The following is a 15,862-nucleotide window of genomic DNA, read 5'->3' on the forward strand; positions in this document are numbered from 1 at the left end:
ATATATATATATATATATATATTTGCAACGACAGACATCCAAAACAAGAAAGAAAAGCTTTAAATATTTTCCCTTAGAAAGAGCCTTCCTTGAAACTGTTTACTGCAGTTATTATATAAGTAAACTGATAATTGCAGGGGGAAAACAATCTAAATTGCTATTAAATCTGTTTAATATCTTTAATAATCTATTTCTAAATCCTTTCACAAAAGGGCATTGCAGTTTTTCAGTTTATTGCAAACATATTCTTTAAAAACTATATATTTTATTGATTTCTTACAGAGAGGAAGGGAAAGGGATAGAGAGTTAGAAACGTCGATGAGAGAGAAACATCGACCAGCTGCCTCCCGCACACCCCCCACTGGGGATGTGCCCACAACCAAGGTACATGTCCTTGACCGGAATCGAACCTGGGACCCTTCAGTCTGCAGGCCGATGTTCCATCCACTGAGCCAAACCGGTTTTGGTGCGAACACATTCTTTAAAAAAAAAAAAAAAAAAGTCAGCCCTAATGCTGCAGCTATCATACACATTTTTAGTTTTTGGCACTAGACTGTTAAGCACAATAAAGAACGCCTGCTTTGAATAAATGACAACTCAGGATACTGTCGCATACATCCCATATAGGTTGTTTTACAGCAGATAGAAGTTGGCCAAACTTCAGATGGCAAATTGCTGAGGTTTGAGTGTGATATTGTCCAGCGATCACTCTGGATTCCACTGTGGCAGGACTCTCACGTCCTTAAGATGCAAGGCCTAGCAGAAAACCTCCCACAAATCCGCTGGATATCACAGTGTTCTGTCATCAGATTCCGTTGCCTTTTCAAGTATGTTGTTGATCTCACACGCTGCCTTCTTTGCTCATCTCTTAATCTGTCTTCTTGCTCTGTGTACGCCCTTTTCAACTTTCTTCCGGCCGATCTGCACGTAGTCACCTATTGCGGTTGCCGCAAGTTTTCCAGCTTTCTGGAACAACAGTCCCACACACCGGCTAGTCTCTCCACCCATTACAATCTGGGTGGCTGCTGAGTATTTTTCTAACGTAGGTCATAACTGTGGCCCAAAACACAATCCCACCGGCGGTGTCTTCTTGCATACTTACTTAAATCCAACACTTTGGTCCTAACCGGTTTGGCTCAGTGGACAGAGTGTAGGCCTGCGGACTGAAAGGTCCCAGGTTCGATTCCAGTCAAGGGCATGTACCTTGGTTGCGGGCACATCCCTAGTGGGGGGTGTGCAGGAGGCAGCTGGTCGATGTCTCTCTCTCATTGATGTTTCTAACTATCCCTCTCCTTTCCTCTCTAAAATATCAATAAAATATATTTAAGAAGAAAAAACAAATCCAATACTTTGTGAGAGTCATCATCACTTTTATACCCTTGGGGAGGGAGGTCTGAGTTGCCATTAAACTGCCAGTGGCCTGTATTGAAGGTCGATGCTCCATCCTTGTAATTTCCACTCTTGTCCCGTGTCACTGGCATCTCTAATCACAATCAAACCCTTTTAATCTAGTACCTTAAGAGCTACTTTTCACTACTTAATCATGTTTCTGGTAGCAAGTGTTCCCTGTCAGTGATTTTAAGGCCTGTATTATTGCCAGCCTCACAGAGGCTGCTCAGTCCCAGGGGTTAATGGCTCTTGTGGAGCTGGGGTCTTGAGTGAATGCAGGCATGTCTGTCACAAGACCTCTATCCCCACCCAGGAACAACTCTAATATCTTAAGAATCTGGATATCTGTGGAGGTTATGTTTTTTAAAAAAGTTTTTATTGATTTTTTTTTGAGAGAGAGAGAGGAAGGGAGAGGGGTAGAGAGAGAGAGAAACATCGATGGGAGAGCAACATCATCAATCGGCTGCCTCCTGCATGCCCCACATTGGGGATCAAGCCTGCAACCTGAGCATGTGCTATGACCGGGAATCAACTGCTGACCTCTTGATTCATGGGTTGATGTTTAACCACTGAGAAACACCAGCTCAGCAGGAGGTTATGTTTTAAATGACATCTGATTTACAACTTCAGACTTTCTCAATGTGGTAGACTTACATAATGCTGCATATATTTGACTTCCTTTCCAATATATGCAGTTCTAACAGTGGATTCTCCCCCAGGTTTGCCACCCTGACTTCAGACCTTCCGAGGTCCCACTTTTGGGCTATCTGGGTGAATGGCAGATCTATCATGACTTGGATCAGGGCAACTCCAAGGTTCCAATAGTCTGATATTCATGGCGAAAATGTTTTCTTGTTCACATTTAACACAGAAATTTTACTCTAAAATCCAGCTGACCATCATACTTTAAAACCCAAAGATGACGAGAAAAAAACAGAAAGAAAAAAATATGAAAAATATCCAAGGATGGGTTATAGAATCCAAAAATGTAGGCCAGGCCCTATGACCCCTGCTTTACTGGGGAAGGGACAGGATGGCCAATAACACCCCGTGCATGACCTCTTCCTCTCTGTCTTCTACTGGGGAGAAAGCCAAGTTCTGTGTGATTGGAGAGGTGAAAGATGGAGCATACCCAAGCCTTCAGCCAAGCAAGCACACAACATTGTTTCTTTATGTCATAATCGAAGCCATATGCAGCCTAAAGAACCGGGCAGGCTGTCCTCATCCACTCAACTCAGCTGGTGCTCCTATGTCCAGTCCTTCTGCTAATAGAGAGGAACCTTCTAGAACCAGTTCCAGCGTCTTTGCCCCTTCCCCATGTTCCCTGGTCTTTTTTTTTACCTGTCATGGGCTGTCTGTTTGACTGACCTCCGTCCCGTTCCCCTTTTGGTGGTGAAGGAGGAACTTTAGATCCTGAAGGTGGAAGTGGACATCAAGGTGCTGTGACCCGTGGAGGATAACTGCCTGTTGGTGTATATTTTGAGCCTAATTATGCTGAAAGAGTTCATGTCTCCTCAGTTTTTATTTATTTTATATTTTTATTTTTTTAAAATATATTTTATTGACTTTTTACAGAGAGGAAGGGAGAGGGATAGAGAGTTAGAAACATCGATGAGAGAGAATCATTGATCAGCTGCCTCCTGCACACTCCCTACTGGGGATGTGCCCGCAACCAAGGTACATGCCCTTGACCGGAATCGAACCTGGGACCCTTAAGTCCGCAGTCCGAAGCTCTATCCACTGAGCCAAACCGGTTTCGGCTCTCCTCAGTTTTTAAATGCTGTACATATTTTTAAAGAGACTCCTGCTGTTACCTCAGCCTTGTGATGTTTTGGACTCCTGAAGGTGGGGTGGAAAGGACACACACACACACACACACACACACACACACACACCCCTATCCCTCCATAAATACCAGAGGCAAACTCTGGTACTTTCCATATTGGTTGAGCTTGGTGTCTGTCTTTCATGGCAGTGAATTTCCTCAGATAGTCTGTGATTGTGGCATGCTCATGTTGGCGTTGGAAACTTCCTGCTTGTGTGGCTGTGATGCTGGCTCTGATAATGGAGCTTGTTTTGTTTTTAATATGCTTTTATTGATTTGAGAGAGAGAGAGAGAGAGAGAGAGAGAGAGAGAAACATCAGTGATGAGAATCATTAATCAGCTACCTCCTGCACGCCCCACACTGGGGATCGAGCCCACAACCCAGGCATGTGCCCTGACCAGGAATGGAACCATGAATGACCTCCTGGTTCATAAGTTGATGCTCAACCACTGAGCCACATCGACTGGGCATGGAGCTTGTTTTGAGAATTGTAGGGCTGGAGTGAAATGGGCTCTCCCTTGGGGATTGCTGGCTTTCTGGGGAACTTTTAGGCAGAGAACACATGTTGCTACTATCCATTAGCACAAACCCTTGGAGGATGAGAGAGAGAGAGATAGAGATAGAGATAGAGATAGAGATAGAGATAGAGATAGAGATACAGGAGAGAGAATATTCAGAACTTAACCACCTAGAACATTGCTCAGCCCTATAGGAATATCTCTTCTGATCCAATAATAAGTCACATACTACAGGTTGGCAAACACTGCTAGATGACCCTTCAGATTTATAGCAACCCAGAGATTTTAACCCTATGAAGAAAGGTTTAAAAGTTGATTGATGGTATGGCCATTTTTGTCAGGTACAAATGGCCACATGCTGAATGTGTCAGTTGTGATGCTGACGAGGCGCTCTTAGTTGAAAACGACTGCTCTCTTAGTAATACTTAGATCCTGGCTTTATACGTTGCTATGATATAAGTTGACACCATACTTAGCAAAATCTGCAACACATTTTAAAAGAGAAAATCACAGAAATCACTTAGCATTGCATTATTTTTCTTTGAAAATTGATCATTAATATGGTTGAAGGTGCTAGTCTCAAGGGAATGGGTGCCAGCTCACAGTGAAGGGTGCCATCTACTGGATTTACTAATATTCTCTCTAACAATGCCAGGATTGGAGTCTTTTGGATACTGTTTCCTCCATTCCTCCCTCTCTCCCACTGGCCCCATTAAAAAAATATTTTATTTATTGATTTTAGAGAGAGAGGAAGAGAGAGAGAAAAAAAACCCCATCGATTTGTTGTTCCACTTATTCGTGCATTCATTGGACTTATTTACACATTAACTGGTTGTTTCTTGTATGTGCCTGACTGGGTATTGAACCCACAACCTCGGCTTATCAGAATGATACACTAACCAGCTGAGCTACCTGACCAGGGCCCACTGGGCCCATTTTAACACAGCATGAACGGAGCTCAGAATCTTCATGGGGCTGTGGTAGCAGCTTCTGAATCAGATCCTGACAATGCTCATCTCTCCTTGAGTGTCAGGCATCAGTTATTTGCTTCTAGCGAAGAGAATATAACAAAAGTGATTAGACATCCCTTTTGAGATTGGGTTACAAAAGACGGTGACCTGTGTCTTCATCACAAACTGTCTCTCTCTGATGCCTCTTGCTTGCTTGTTGTGATGAAGCCAGCTGCCGTGCTGTGAGCTACACCATGGGGAGGTCCACATGGCGGGGACCCCGAGGGCAGCCTCTTGCTGACAACCAATGAGAACCCGAGGCCCTCATTGGAACCGAGATCTTTAGTCCAACAGCTTGTGAGAGACACAGTCCTGCCAAAGACCTCTTATCAGGTTTGAAAGTAGCTCCTTCCCCAGTAGAGCCTTCAGATGAAACTGCAGCCCCAGTCAGCACCTTGACTATAGCACCATCAGAATTCCAGATCCACAGAAGCTGTGAGAGAATAAGTGTTATTTTGAGCCCTTAAGTTTGGGGATAATTTTTTAGGCAGCAGTAGGTAACTAATTCAAGGGCCAGTGCCCTTGGGAGAGCAGCTGTGTGTGCGCATGCGCATGTGTATGTGTGCGCATGTGCGTGTGCATGGATATAAAAACTTCAGAGGTTTCCTGTTTGAATTTGGCTCAATAAACCTCATAAAGACTTTTTATTGTGCCTGGCTGGTTAGACCTTGCATCACCAGGGATGTATTTCTGGAAGCTTCTGGGGCCGCTCAGACTATAGTCCCGCAAAGAGGATGTTACAAAAGGCAGGTCTTTACCACACAACAGGTGAGTGAACATTTTAAGGCACATCTACTTTCCAAAGTAACATGCATTATTTTCTTATTAATAATTTTCAATTAATAAGCATAAAACATGAACACATTCTCCTGGTGAAAATAAGGACATAGATACAGATAAAGTCCTCTTCAACAGTAACCTGATCTAGGCCTCTCTGCTCCCTCCCCCCACTCTTTATTATGAATTTGGAATCAATCTTTCCAGAACTTAAACAAATTATATAAACATGCATGTGCTTGTTTTTACAAAAATAATACTCTCTTGAACTATTGATATCATTCACTTTTTTTTCACTCTTCCTTGCTTTCCCCCTACCCCCCACTCTGCCATCTCATCCAGTTTTGAAATCCCACTTGGTACATATGGATCTAGTTCATTCTTGGCTATGAAGTGAGGACGCCATGTTTTACTTCTCTGTGTCATAGGACAGCTTTCAGGTTGTTTCCGGATGTTGACTTACACACCTGCCGTCTGTGCCGGAGTGTGTTTTCTAGGGTAGACGCCTCACAGGGGAGATGCTGGGTCATGTAACATGCACACTGCAGTCTTAGCGACACTGGCCAAATTGCTTGACAAAATGGCTGTGCCACTGGAAGTATGGAAAGTGCCCATTTGCCCTAAGCCTTGCCAAAATATCATATTTTCCAGTCTGGTGGGTGAAAAATGATTTCTCGTTTTAAGTTTGTAGTCCCTTCGTTATTAGTGAGGTTGAAAATCTTTCCGTGTGTTTATTGGCAGGTTTTCTCTTTTTCTGTAGGGCTCTTGGGAGAGCAGGTGTGTGCACGCACACACGTGTATATGTGCGCATGTGCGTGCACATGTGTGCACGCGTAGGTGTGCATGTGTGCATGTGTGCATGTGTGTGTGTGTGTGTGTGTGTGTGTGTAGTGGGGGAGGGTGTGGATCTGACTTTGGATGCCAGCTACCTAGAGGCGCCGCCCACCAGTTCTGAGAACATTGGCTGCCCATTGCCGTGAGCACTAGTAGAGCCTGTGCGAAAATGAGCTCATGTGCAGCCTCTCTGTTTTTTTTTTTTTGTTGTTGTTGTTTTAATGCTTTATTTTTAAAAATTTTATTATTATTTAAAAATTGTATTGATTTCAGAGAGGAAGGGAGAGGGAGAGAGAGAAAAACATCATTGATGAGAGAGAATCATGGATCGGCTGCCTCCTGCACGCCCCACACTGGGAATCGAGCCCACAGCCCCAGCGTGTGCCCCCACCGGGAACCAAACCGAACCATGACCTCCTGGTTTATAGAGTTCGACGCTCAACCACTGAGCCACGCTGGCTGGGCCAGCCTCTCTCTTTGGGATGAGGAAGAGTCCCTGGTTTCAGCAGGGACAGTAATCTAGAGAGCCACCGTGGCTACAAACTGCTGGCCTCTTCCCCATTTACCACTGTGTGAAGTCCAAACCAAGGGGGTTATGAGGTTGCTTTGGTTACTTGCCTCTGATGAATGCAAACTAGGTTGCTGCCGCCCTATGGGGGCAGGGCAGAGGACCCATGGGAGTGAGGGGCCTCCTGTGGGTAAATTCATGGAAGACTACAGGACGCCTGACCAGGCAGGCCTGACGGCACAGACCCTCAGGGATTAAAATTCAGGGACACCCCCCACAGGAAGGCAAGAGGGTAAGGACTGTGTGATGGAGGCCGCAAAAACTCCATGGGTTGCAAAAACAAAGATTAGAGATGATCCTCACATTCCTTTCCTTGCGAAACATGTACATTTAAAAGAATCTCTCGAGTCTTTGATGAACTCCTTTCTCCATATACGTGAAGATGGAGAGAGACTTGTTGCTTCAACTGTAGGTTACAGAATTGGGATGGAATTTGAAGAGGAACAGATCGCATCCAAAGATCTCTATCTTCGCAGCTGGACACAGGAACTTAGGAGACCTTGAGACTTTGGTGTGTCTCTTTTTGGGAAGTGTGATTACATTTTATGTTGTAAGGGGATTGGGGGGGGGGGGGGCGGCGAGAAATCCCAGAGAGATTCTGTTTTAGAGAACAGAATTTTGGAAAGCGTGTCGAGGGGAAGATGGGTTATGTGAATAACGAGGGACCAAAGGAATGGACCTACCAGTCGTTTGTCTGTCCTAACAGCAAGCCTGATTTCTTCTGGGCAATTCCCTAGGTGCATTCGGTCCTGGTGGAAAGATACATTGAGGACCTGGCAGGACTCCCGCTGCAGAAACTAAAGAGGCCCCTGAAGGCTCCATCTGCCAGATTCTTCCTCTAATCTCTGCAACCGAGCCAAAGTGTCAGCATGTTGCTTAAAGTATGTGCGGCTGACTCAGTCTTCTGGAACTTTTAATTTTTTAATCCTAAACGGAGTGAAGCAGATGAATTCATTCATTCCAGTGCCTGCGCTGGAAAAGATGGTCAGGCCACTCCAGCCATAGCGGCCCTCCTTGGTTCGGTTTTGTTCCCCGGATGAATATATTTCCATTGATTTATCCGTTCTCTGTCAACATCTGGGGCTATCTCACACTGCCGCTGGGAACATTTTTGCACTTCACTTTTTTTTTTTTTTTCGTGCACATGTTCAGCGCACATTTCTCTTGGGCACGTACCCAGGAATAAAATTGCTAGGTCGTCATTTTAACAGAGATTAAGCATGCATCTTTAAGTGATTAAAGTCTGATGTGAACTGGTCTTTGTGTCTACTTCTGTACCATGCAGGAACCTTCGAAGATTCCATTCATACCTCCTCCTGACCTAGACGCCATTGTAGTTGTGTATATTGACTGCACAAATGCTATTATCATTTTGTGCAGTCGATATGAATTAGAACTGCCCGTGTATTTACTTTCCTTGTTCTTCATGCTTCCTGCAAATCTACCTGGGATCATTTTGCTTCTGCCTGAAGGACAGACACCGTTTAGTATTTTCTTTCAGGAATTCTACCGGTGATGAATTCCACCAGTCTGGTGTCCAAACATATTCTTTATTTTATTTTTTATTTTTTTAAAGATATATTTTATTGATTTTTTTACAGAGAGGAAGAGAGAGGACCAGAGTCAGAAACATCAATGAGAGAGAATCATCGATCAGCTGCCTCTTGCACACCCCCACTGGGGATGTGCCCATAACTAAAGTACATGCCCTTGACAGGAATCGAACCTGGGACCTCCTAGTCCGCAGGCCAACACTCTATCCACTGAGCCAAACTGGTTTTGGCCAAACATATTCTTCTTTCACCTTCATTTTGAAGGATATTTTCATTAAATAGATCATTTGAAATAGGCAGCTACTTACTCGCAACACTTCAAATATATTTTATTTTCTTCTAACTTCTGTCGAAAAATTAGTTCTTTTTCAATTTTTATATCAGTATAGACTCACAGATACTTATTTTATAAATGAATACTGACTATTTTAAAATATATATTTTATTGATTTTTTTTTACAGAGAGGAAGGGAGAGGGATAGTTAGAAACATCGATGAGAGAGAAACATCAGTCAGCTGCCTTCTGCACACCCTGTACTGGGGATGTGCCCACAACCAAAGTACGTGCCCTTGACCGGAATTGAACCTGGGACCCTTCAGTCCACAGGCTGATGCTCCTCTATCCACTGAACCAAACCGGCAAGGGCAATACTGACTATTTTATACATGGGCATCAGTATGGACTCATGGATATTTATTTTATAAATACAGCTTCAGCCTTGGCTGGTCTAGCTCAGTTGGTTGGGTCATCCCCTGCACCGAAAGGTTGCCGGTTCAATTCTGGTCAGGGCACATGCCCCAGTTTTGGGCTCGATCCCTGAAAGGGGGCCTGCAGGAGGCAGCCGATTGATGTATCGCTCTCACATAGATGTTTCTCTCTTGCTCTCCCTTTCCCTTCCTCTCTCTCTAAAAATCAATAAAAAATCTGTTAAAAATATAACTTTAGGTTATAGTTCATCACTACATTATTTAGTTTGTTTTTCTTGTCCCAATTGTTTCAGCTTTGGCCATTAGTAGCTCCTTCGGGTTGTCTCCTATACACCCATGGTTTTGTTTTTTGTCTCTGTTCTTCCTTGCTTCCTTGCTTTCTTGCTTTCTTGCTTCCTTGCTTCCTTCCTTCCTTGCTTCCTTGCTTTCTTGCTTCCTTGCTTTCTTGCTTTCTTGCTTCCTTGCTTCCTTGCTTTCTTGCTTTCTTGCTTCCTTGCTTCCTTGCTTCCTTCCTTGCTTCCTTGCTTTCTTGCTTCCTTGCTTTCTTGCTTTCTTTCTCTCTCTTTCAGGCACTTCAAGATGCTCCTCATTCATCTTGTATTTTTCCTGCCCCAGTCCTAGAACAACCTTTTCTCCAGTGAGCCCAAGTTCCTTTCATTGGAGAATGGTATTGGAAACCAAGAAGGGTCACTTTTAAAAAAAATATATATTTTATTGATTCCACAGAGAGGGAGGAAGAGGGATAGAGAGCTAGAAACGTCAATGAGAGAGAAACATCGACCAGCTGCCTCCTGTACATCCCCCACCAGGGATGTGCCCGCAACCAATGTACATGCCCTTGACTGGAATCGAACCCGGGACCCTTCAGTCCACAGAGCCAAACTGGTTTTGGCAAAGGTCACTTTTTATACTGTTTCCTTCTTGTAGATATTTTTAATCATGTATTTTATTTCTTTACTATTATTATTTTTAAATACATCTTTATTGATTTCAGAGAGGAAAGGAGAGGGAGAGAGAGATAGAGACACCATTGATGAGAGAGAATTGATCGGCTGCCTCCTGCACCCTGTACAATGAGGATCGAGTCTATAACCTGGGCATGTGCCCTGACCAGGAATCGAACCCTGACCTCCTGGTTCATAGGTTGATGCTCAACCACTGAGCAACACTGGCTGGGCTATTTTATTTCTTTAAATAAAGTAAGCATCCCCTTCCTCCCCCCCCCCCCAAAAAAAAAAATCTGGATCCAAAGTTTTGGTTCAGTCTGATTCTGCAGTCTGTTGTTTCAGCTGGTTCAACTCATGGTGACTTCTCCTCTAAGTTTGTTTATTTTCTACCTTATACCGATGAGTGGACTTGGAAAATTATTTTGTAGATTCACTGAAGCCTAGGATGGCGCTGCTTTTCTCCAAAAAAATGTTGCCTTTGCTTTTTCTTCTTGGGGGGAGTCCCAATCTGGAAGCACTTGAAGCCAGGTACACAGCTCTCATTTCCCAGAACTACTCAGGCCACGTGAACCTGAGCTGCAAGTTCACGGTCACAGCTTCACAGGGAAGGATTTCTCCTTCCCCTCTTTTTATTTTTATTTTTTTCCTGCTCTAAAGATTGGCAGGCCAGCGAGGTCCCAGCTTAACATGGGAAAGAGCTCCGGTTACAGCCATCCTTGTTTTACTCCGTTTTGCTTTATTGCACTTCACAGATGTGTTTTTTACAAGTCCAAGGCAAGCAAGACCCTCCACCAGCAAAAAGATGACGCCTGCTTTCTCGCGATGATTTATTGAGGAGGGTCTGGGACGGACCCTACAGTATCTCCGAGGTCTGCCTGCGGGCAGGCACTGGCATTGCTCTGTGTTCACATTTCCCCATTTCAGCCGCTAAACTCGAAGCACAAGTGTTCCTTATTAGCAAACCCCTTGGGATCAAACCAATTCTGGGCTTTGAAACTGCTTCGTTCTGGAGGCTCCTGTGTTCTCTTGGCCCGATATTTTCTTACTCTTTCATTAGCTTTTCAATGCCCCGAAGATTTAAAATATGTACTCAGTGGGATGCTATGTTCAAATCATACAGCTAATTTCCTGGAAATAGCTTTTTTGCTCCCCGCCCCCCCCCCAAAAAAAAAAAAAAAATCCAGGGACTCTGCCTTTCTTCAGTTCTGGAAAATTCTTAGACATTATCTCCTTAACTATTGCCACTTCCTGATTCTTTCTAGCTTCGCTCTCTGGAACTTTCATTAAATGCGTTTTGGGGCCTCTCCGCCTTGCCTCCTCGCCCTTAATTACTTTTTCATATTTTCAATCATCTTGTGACTGACTGTGCCGCCTCTGAGTGATTTCAGCAGCTCTGGTTCCTGCCGAAACCAGTTTGGCTCAGTGGATAGAGCATCGGCCTGCGGACTGAAAGGTCCTGGGTTCGATTCCGGTCAAGGGCATGTACTGTGGTTGCAGGCACATCCCTGGTGGGGGGTGTGCAGGAGGCAGCTGACAGATGTTTCTCTCTATCCCTCTCTCATCCTCTCTGTAAAAAATCAATAAAATATATTAAAAAAAGAAAAAAAGAAGCAGCTCTGGTTCTTAAATCAGGAATTTACCTTGTGAGGCCCATTCTCTTGTTTATCTCATTATATTGGGCCGTTTGTCAGTGTGGTCTCAGATTCATTCCCTAACCTAGTGTGTTCCACGTTACAGGAATTAGGTATCCCATGATCCCTCCTGGGTATAATAGTTTGGCCAAAGGAAGGTATTGGCAGACGCCTTGAGGGAGAGGGAGGGGAGAAGCTGCGGTATTTCTCTCCCTCTGTCTGGGCTTTGGGGAATGTAGCTGGGAGCCACAGTGTCTCTGAGCCTCCGTCTCCTGCCAGAAGCTATAATGTCCATGGCCACGGGGCGGCTGTGACTAGTTCCCATGGACGGCTGTAAATGCTAGGGTTTGATAACCATCTTCCTTATTGTCCTTTCAGCCAAAGGGGTGGTAATAGCTTCTTGCTTTTTTGTAAAATCTCTGGGATGTACCACGGCCCCCTCCCGTCTTCTCATTCCTGTCACCTGTGGAATACATTCCTTGCAGTATGTTCTTTTTGTTGGAAATACCTAGAGCGATTTTTCTTTTCCTGACTGGACCTTGAGTCATCCGCCATCGAAAACATTGTTTCGGTGTTTTAAAAATCGTGTCCCAGATTTTCATCTGTTCTTGATTCTTAGCCACCTGCTTTTTTTTGTGTGTGTTGATTTTAAGTATATTTATTTTAAAATCTTTCTTTTTCCAGATTGTTCTATTGTTTCTACTGGATTCTGTGTAACTCCTCTTACATGGTGGCTTCCTTTTGTGGCGTTGGGTTTCATTGTGGCCTTTGTAATGGTGGTTGTTGTTTTTTAAATATATTTTATTGATTTTTTATAGAGAGGAAAGGAGAAGGAAAGAGAGAAACATTGATGAGAGAGAAACATCCATCAGCTGCCTCCTGCACACCCCCTACTGGGGATGTGCCCGCAACCAAGGTACATGCCCTTGACCGGAATCGAACCCGGGACCTTTCAGTCCACAGGCCAACGCTCTATCCACTGAGCTAAACAGGTTTCAGCTATAGCTCAGGTTTGTTTTTTTTTATCCACTTGCCTACTGATGGGCACTAGGGCTGTTGCCAAATCTGAGTTTTTTCAAATTGCACTGCTATGCACATAGGGGTGCATACATTCTTTCTGAATGGTGCTTCGGATTTCTTGGGATATATTCCTAGAAGTGGGACCAGTGGGTCAAATGGCAGTTGCACATTTAATTTTGTGAGGAAACTCCATATTGTTTTGCATAATGGCTGCACCAGTCTGCATTCCCACCATATGTCATATATTTCTGCTCTAACCTAGGCATGTGCCCTTGACCAGTGTACTAGGGTTCCCTTTTCTCCACACCCTCACCTGCACTTGTCATTTGTTGATTTGTTGATGGTAGCCATTCTGACATATGTGAGGTGATACCTCATTGTCATTTTAATTTGCATCTCTCAGATAATTAGTGACTTTGAGCATTTTTTCATATGTCTCTTGGCCTTCTGAATGTTCACTTTGGAGAAGTATCTATTTAGGTCCTTTGCCCATTTTTAAATTGGATTGTTTGTCTTCCTTTTGTATGAGTTCCTTATATATTTTGGATATTAACCCTATATTAGATGTATCATTGCCAAATATGTTCTCCCATACAGTGGGCCCCCTTTTCATTTTGTTGATAATTTCTTTTTTTTTCTTTCTTTCTTTTTTAAAAAAATATATTTTATTGATTTTTACAGAGAGGAAGGGAGAGAGACAGAGAACTAGAAACATCGATGAGAGAGAAACATCGACCAGCTGCCTCTTGCACACCCCCTACTGGGGATGTGCCCGCAACTAACGTACATGCACCTGACCGGAATCGAACCCGGGACTTTTCAGTCCGCAGACTGACGCTCTACCACTGAGCCAAACCGGTTTCGGCATGTTGATGGTTTCTTTTGCTGTGCAGAAACTTTTTATTTTGATGAAACCCCATTTGTTTATTTCTTTGCCCTAGGTCTGTGGTTGGCAAACTGTGGCTTGCGAGCCACATGTGGCTCTTTGGCCCCTTGAGTGTGGCTCTTCCACAAAATACGACGGCCTGGGCAAGTCTATGTTGAAGAAGTGGCGTTGCTAGAATAAGTTTAAGTTTAAAAAATTTGGCTCTCAAAAGAAATTTCAATCATTGTACTGTTAATATTTGGCTCTGTTAACTAATGAATTTACTGACCACTGCCCTTGGAGATGTATCACCAAACATATTGCTATAAGAGATGTCTGAAATTTTGCTGCCTATGGTTTCTTCTAGGATTTTTATGGTTTCATGACTTACTAGTACATTTAAGTTTTTTAAAAATCCATTTTGAGTTTATTTTTGTGTATGGTGTAAGTTGGTGGTCTGGTTTCATTTTTTTGCATGTATCTGTCCAATTTCCCAATACCATCTATTGAAGAGACTGTCTTGACTCCATTGTATGTTCTTGCCTCCTTTGTTAAATATTAATTGAGCAAAATGGCTTGGATCAATTTCTGGGTTCTCTGTTCTGTTCCATTGTTCTATATGCCTGTTCTTGTGCCAGTACCAGGCTGTTTTGATTACAGTGACTTTGTAGTATAACTTGATATCTGGAATTGTGATCCTACAAACTTTGTTCTTTCTCAAGATTGCTGTGGCTATTCTGGGTCTTTTTGGCTCCATATAAATTTTTGGAGTATTTATTTGTTCTACATCTGTGAAATATGCCATTGGTATTTTACTTAATTAATTTATTTTTATTATTATTATTTTTATTTTTAATAAATCTTTATTGTTCAGATTATTACAGGTGTTCCTATCCCCCCCCTTACCTTCCCTCCACCTGATTCCCAACCCCACCTCACGCCCTTACCCCTGCCACTGTCTTCATCCATAGGTGTAAGATTTTTGTCCAATCTCTTCCCGCACCCCTCAGACTCCTTTCCCCCCTGTGAATTGTTAGTCCAATCCCTTTCTATGTCCCTGATTCTATTATATTCACCAGTTCATTTTGTTCTTCAGATTTTTTTTATTCTCTTGCTTTTTAGATTCACTTGTTGGTAAGTATGTATTTGATGCCTTTTTGTTGTTATCTTTTTCTTCTTCTTCCTCTTCTTAAAGAATACCCTTCAACATTTCATATAATCCTGGTTTGGTGTTGATGAACTCCTTTAACTTTTTCTTGTCTGTGAAGCTCTTTATCTGACCTTCAATTCTGAATGATAGCTTTGCTGGGTAGAGTACTCTTGGTTGTAGGTTCTTGTTGTTCATCATTTTGAATATTTCTTGCCACTCCCTTCTGGCCTGCATAGTTTCTGTTGAGAAATCAGCTGAGAGTCTTATGGGTACCCCCTTGTAGGTAACTAGTTGTTTTTCTCTTGCTGCTTGTAAGATTTTCTCTTTGTGTTTTGCTCTTGGCATTTTAATTATGATGTGTCTTGGTGTGTTCCTCTTTGGATTCCTCCTGTTTGGGGTCCTGTGTGCTTCCTGAACTTGTAGGTCTATTTCTTTCACCAGGTGGGGGAAGTTTTCTGTCATTATTTCTTTCAGTAGGCCTTCAATATTCTGCTCACTCTCTTCTTCTGGCACCCCAAAAATCCGGATGTTGGTACGCTTTAAGCCGTCCCAGAGGCTCCTTACACTATCCTCACACTTTTGGATTCTTCTTTCTTTTTGCCTCTCTGGTTGGGTGATTTTTGCTTTATTATAGTCCAGATCAGGCGTCTTCAAACTACGGCCCGCGGGCCACATGCGGCCCGCAGAGGAGTCTGATCCGGCCCGCCAGGTTTTTTGGGCAGTGAGCGCAGCCGAGGTGTTACAGTAGGAATTAGTAGTTCATACAGTCCGGCCCTCCAGCTCTCTGAGGGACCGTGATCTGGCCCCCACTTTAAAAAGTTTGAGGACGCCTGGTCCAGATCTTTGGTTTGATTCTTGGGGTATGTTGATCTATAGTTGAGTTTTTGTATATTCTTTATTTCAGACTTTGTATGCTTAATTTCTGGCTGGTCCTTTCCAATTTTTTTTGTATTCTCATTAAGGTTCTTGAAGGTCTCACCAAGCTTCTTGGAGGTCTCATCAAGTTTCTCAGTGGTTTTTAGAAGATTCTTGAGTAATCTTATAAATGTGATTCTGAACTGTGTGT

The 15,862-nt window shown here is 43.3% G+C and overlaps 1 pseudogene; it reads right to left on the minus strand.

The window, feature by feature from the left end:
• Positions 1–742: 742 nt before the first annotated feature.
• On the minus strand, positions 743–1,481 carry LOC118720158 (annotated as a pseudogene).
• Between the last annotated feature and the right edge of the window lie 14,381 nt (positions 1,482–15,862).

The sequence above is a fragment of the Pipistrellus kuhlii genome, unplaced genomic scaffold (genome assembly GCF_014108245.1).
Source record: "Pipistrellus kuhlii isolate mPipKuh1 unplaced genomic scaffold, mPipKuh1.p scaffold_m20_p_16, whole genome shotgun sequence".
Classification (NCBI taxonomy): domain Eukaryota; kingdom Metazoa; phylum Chordata; class Mammalia; order Chiroptera; family Vespertilionidae; genus Pipistrellus; species Pipistrellus kuhlii.